Raw genomic sequence first — 6,069 nt, 5'->3', positions numbered from 1 at the left:
CTGGATGTAAAAAATACAACATTGACGCAACAGGTTAGGTTAGGATTTTGTATTAATTGATTATATTAATCCAACATAGGTAGAATACGACCAACTTGATATAACTTTGATACTTTAGAGTTAAATCATCCACTTACGTACAAACTAGGGGTCCGCGATCTACCGCAGGTAGATTGCCTACCTGATAATATACTGCTGCAAATCAGAATTTTTATTCCGGACAACGGAAAAGTAAAGATTAATTTGAAACACCTTACACCGAATATTAAATAACAAATTGAATAAAGTTTGAGTCATATAGATTTGGTACATTTAATGGGCAACGAAATGCACGGGTTCAGCTTGTATAATATAATATAAAATAATAAATCGTGGTAGAAACCAATGAAATTTCCTTATATTGAGTTGTGTGGGTCACAGCATAATGTATAATATTGTATTAACAATTTATCATTTTTACATTATCTCATTCAACTTTCTAATAATGTCAATTGTACAGAATCATGTTAGATTTAGCATTATATTACGTTACTTACTATAATAATTCAATTACATTTCTAGAAACATAACTAAAACTGGACAAACATTATAGTAAAAAATACCATGTTCAACAAGCTCGGCCTATACCGAGACCAAGGCGTAGAGAATATGTGCAGCTTGACCGAAATCTATCATCAGCTACAGAAAGATTACAGCAAGGAAGAATCGGTGTCGAAGAATTTCTTGCCTATACTGTACATTTAGCTTATGATTAAGGTAAAAACATTTTCTTAATTTTGTTACAGGATAACAATGATAATAATTAATTAATACAAATATTATTAATTTTATACTTAGAATGCAGACGGTCAAACAATATAGCATATGAAATTCCTCACATTCCAGCAAATATTGCCAACAATGAAGGTTGAATATATACATATATTACATGTGCTTATGCACATAATATTAGTATCTATAAGTATAGATTAATTTTTAAGAAATGATGTAATTACATTTAATGAGATAAGAGTATATAGGTAACAGTTGTGTGCTTGTGGTTACCCTAGAAGTATAGTTGAATAATTTACGATTGTATAACCTAAATATAATATTATTAGAGATAGGATGTTGATGACCTACATAACACACAAAAAAGCCCTAAAAACTACAAAAAATTAACTTAATTAAGTGAAAAAAATGTAATTAATAAATAAGTATTATTAGAGATATAGGTGTAAATAATGGGTGTCAGAGTAATTTTAAATACCAATTGTGAAATTAATACACAATATACAATAGTAAACATTACAATTTTAAGTTTAATTCACAGTAATCGTTAAATATATGAAATTGTTAAAAATAAATATAAAAAAAAAGTAAAATAGAAATAAGAAAAATATGCTCAAATTATTCAAATTAGTTTTCATTGGCAATAAATATAAACGCTACACAAACCCATAAATCTAAAATTTGAGAAAATGCCCCATATTGTACCAAAACAATAAAAAAATGTCCTATAATATAAAAAAAATTATGTAAAAGTATAAATAAATTACTTAAAAAAACAAATTTTAAAAATGCCTAAAAATCAAGTCCTGGGCCAAACAATTTTAGGGGCTCATAAACATAATCAAAATATTGGTGACCCACAAATAAATATATTTCAGATAAACATTTTTTTTTAGTATATTGGTATATTATATTTAATTATTTAAATACTTTTTATAAGATTGAAGTGTTTGAACAATGAACATATTTATACATAAAAAATTATAAATATTTTTGTATGAATGTTTCCATTATTCTAGGTAATATCATTGAATATAGATAGTATACTCTATACTCAATGCCCAATGGTAATATTCAAAATACTTACAATTTATAATAGTTTCATATTTTCATTGGTTTTATTTTCATTTGAGATAAGTACTATGATATGTAACTCTAACATTTGTAATTGGTTTATCATTACTTTCATCATGAGAAAAAAATCCAGTTATTTTATTGCACTTTAAAGCGGATGTCGTTAAAAGATCATTCCTCTTCTGAAAAAGAAGAATGTTAATTTTACAGTTTTAATGTACTTATTAATTTGTATCCTCATTTTTTCAATAAAAATTATATGGTAGGTAGAACAAATATTAATAGGATCAAATAATTAAAAGCTTTTGACTGACATTTTTTAAAAATAACTCCATACACATTTGTGTGTATTATAGTGCATATTATATAGAACCCACGTTGGTTTTGTCTGCCCGTACGTTTGTTGATTAAGTTAATAAAGATATAGGTATTTAGTATTTATGGATTTTATAATTTATAGCAATAAACATTTTAAATTGTAATTGATGTTCATTAGATTAAATACCAACAGTACATATGTAATAGTGTATGACATGCAAAAACGTACTTGTACAAAATGAAAAAAAACATGAACATAACCAAAAAAAACAACACGTACAATAAATTACATATTAGAGCCATATCACATTGTAACTGAGTGAGTGATAAAGATATAAATGATATAACCACAGATACATGTATTAAACAAGACTAACATAAAGTAACAAATAATATAAGATTAACAATTAATTAACACCGCCCGCCTTGAGTGTCAGTCTCAAAACAAATGTTGAGGTAACTAAAATTTACTGAGATTCAATGGGTATAGTTTAGTGATGGGTCTCTCGTAAGTGTAGTGGGCTGTGCGGATGGCGAAAACTCGCACCAGGTCGTCATGGGTACTTGGATGTATGGCGATGACTCTGACCAATGGACGTTGCAGAGGTGATGTGTGGTCATCCTTCACAGCGACAAGATCATCCACTTGAAGATTATATTGAGGTGTATGCCATTTGAGGCGTTGTTGCAGGGTGTAGAGGTAGTTAGACGATCATTGTCGTTAGAACTGTTGCTGCTGCTGCTGTAGTAATTTCCAACGGTTGATATGATTACAGGGTGTGTTGACATAATCCAAACTTGGCACAGCAAGCAATGATTCTCCAATGAGGAAGTGTCCAGGAGTCAGTGTAGAGTAGTCACTGGAATCCATGGACATGGCACACAGGGGTCTTGAATTCATTATCTCTTCTATCTAGAGAAATAACGTCTCAAGTTCTTTGTGTGTATAGACTTGATGGTTAGTGATACGCTCCAGCAGTGGCGGCATGAACATTTTTCATTCATGAGACAAAAACAATTTTAGGGACCACCCACCCCCAAAATTTTTGATAATATTAAGTACTAAAAATGTTCAAAATAATTTTTTTAGCAAAAAACTGTCTTTAATACATTAGATAGATAGATCTGACGGCTTAACAAAATATAAATTATTATTGAAGCTTTTATTATTTTGCGACTCTTTGCTTGCTATCCCAGAATAATCAGTGGTACGCTACTACGCTATCTATACTGTTTACTGTCTATGTGCATACCAAAATGGTCAGCTAACTTTTTACACTAGCTGGCCACATTTACAAATTTAAGACTTACAACCGGACAATAATAAATATTTTCAACACATAGTTTATCTGTTATGAATTTATGATAAAGTGGGATGGAAAGAGTATACTCAGTTCAGATATGTTTATAGGAAATATATATTTCACTGAAATAAAAAATAATAAGTTAAGTTTAGTTTCCATATTATGGTGCATTAATTTTAATCATTTAAGTGAAACGTTTGAAATAAATACTAGTTTGTTAAGCTGATAGTATACTAATATACTATACTCTTTAGTCTTTAATGATTGATACTTGATTGTACATTCAAATCATTTTCTAAAATTTAAAAATAATAAATGTCCTAAAAATCGCCATGAGACCCGGATGAAGAAGCTCTTTGTGCTCTTTGTAATTGTTTTTATCCGTTACTCACGGAGGTAAAGCTGATATAAAGCATCACATTTCTACGGCTAATCACAAAAAAAATTTGCTGTGGTATCAAATTTATGATTAAACAAGATACCCAAGAAGCATTGCTTATTACGGCAGCGGAACTAACAACAGCTTATTAAGTTGTAAAACATCATCAGTCTTTCAGCTCACTTGATTATATAGTAAAACTGAATGCCATAATGTATTCTGACTCTAAAATTGCAGCAAAACAATCCACAGCCAGAACGAAGGCAACAGCAATTGTTAACAATATTCTCGCCTCACATTCTGTGTCAGAAATAAAAAAAGAAGAAACGCTATCATTTTTTAACACAGCTTCTGAGTACCTGAAAAAGTGGTCTGCTTCATTTTATAAGTATGAAGTGTTTGACTGGATGACGCTATCTGAAATCCCAGAATGGGAAAAAATTGAAAACACTATTTTGTATCTCAATAATATTGGTGTGGAAATTTTGAGTGATAATCTCTTTGAGCAATATATTTATCTTAAAAACTTTTTAGAAGTTAAACTTGCTTCCGAAAAATGGAAGTCGATCAATTTGGTGGAAGAGAAATGGATTTATTTTTTTAAAAAAACTGAAAATCACGAAAGAAAATGCCAACTGTTGAAATTATGCGAGTATTTGTTTGCAATTCCTGCACACAATGCCACAGTGGAAATAGTTTTTTCATTAATGTCGGCCCAGTGGACTGATGAATGAATTCGCCTGCTTCCAGAGACTATGGAGTCAATTTTACAGTGTCAAATTAATTACAACATGACTTGCCAAGAGTTCTACCAATATGTTAAAGGGGAGAAAGAATTGTAAAAAGCAAAATCTTCTGAAAAGTATGGCCATACAAGTACTTCTGCAATAAATTAAAAATATTTTTTTGTATGTAACCTTAATAATTAATAAACAGATAATTTATCTAAAATAAAGAGCTCTAATTTTTATTTCAAAATTGAGTATTTTTATACACTCAATCCTAGAATTACTAAAACGTCCCGACGAGACTCTAATCAAATATGGCAACCTCACACATAATGCTCCTCACATGCTCGTTCAGCAAGTGACATGACAGTAAGTCGTGGAACTTCTTCAAATTCCCAAAAGTTTATTATTGTATTTACGATTGAGTGGTAGGACACAACAGAACTGTTGACATAAATGATTGTCTTTGTTGATTGCAAGGTGGGTTTTGCAAATTACCGCCAAATACAATCCAACCTAAGGTAGAATTTCGCAACGTGGGCCTGCCTTCGATCGGTCTACGTATCTTACCATCTTGTACGATATCCATGAAAATTTCAGCACCAAAAAGTAACTCAATTTTTCCAGGTGTGTGAAATAGTGGATCAGCTAAAGAGATGTCTCGTAGAAGTGTCCAATGATCAACGTTAAATTTTGTGATAGGTAAATTCAATGTGTCAGATGAGGGTGACTAGTGCATTCAATGTATAGCTGATATCTGTGATGATACGAGATGATATACAAAACTACGTGATTTCAGTCACTAGTAGTGGCATTGGAGATCCCTCCCACGATAATGGTTGAGCTATGGCGTTCTAGACCTAATCTGGTAGCAAAGTAATAAAGTGTGATTGTGAAGCAGAGTCGAACAGCGCACGACACAGTTCATTTCATCCATTAGGTCCATGGACACGTACCAACGCAGTAGATATAAGTACTGATGACATTGTCAATGAACGTGGCGTTCCATGGGCTTATATTGTTTCAACGGTTGTAGATGATGGTACCGAAGGTGTGTTCACGTCACTATTGTCTGCCGTGGATTCAATTAAATGTAATAACATAGTATGGTGTTTGGTTTGACACACCTTACACACTTAAATTTATCCATAGTACATTGTTTTCTCTGATGGCCAGGACGCAGACAGTTCCAACACAGTGATGACTTTAGAGCTAACATTCGTCGTTCTTCAACACTAGCTTTCATAAACATGGAACATTTGTATATGTTATGTGACAATGAGCATACTTGACAGGATTGCTTACTATCTTGTTCTCTCATCATAGTAGAATGTGAAACAGTTTTTGATGTTGTCTTTGGCTTACTATGACCATGCTAAACTGCATGACCTCAAGAGCATGAACGCCATGAACTCGATTTTCTATGAACTCACTCAAATTGTGCCATGTGGGAAATTTAAGATAGATTTCCCATGTTTTCTTCATCTCATGTGGC

The sequence above is a fragment of the Acyrthosiphon pisum genome, chromosome A1 (assembly GCF_005508785.2).
Source record: "Acyrthosiphon pisum isolate AL4f chromosome A1, pea_aphid_22Mar2018_4r6ur, whole genome shotgun sequence".
NCBI lineage: Eukaryota > Metazoa > Arthropoda > Insecta > Hemiptera > Aphididae > Acyrthosiphon > Acyrthosiphon pisum.
The sequence above is the reverse complement of the archived record's forward strand: the minus strand, read 5'-3'. Positions refer to the sequence as shown.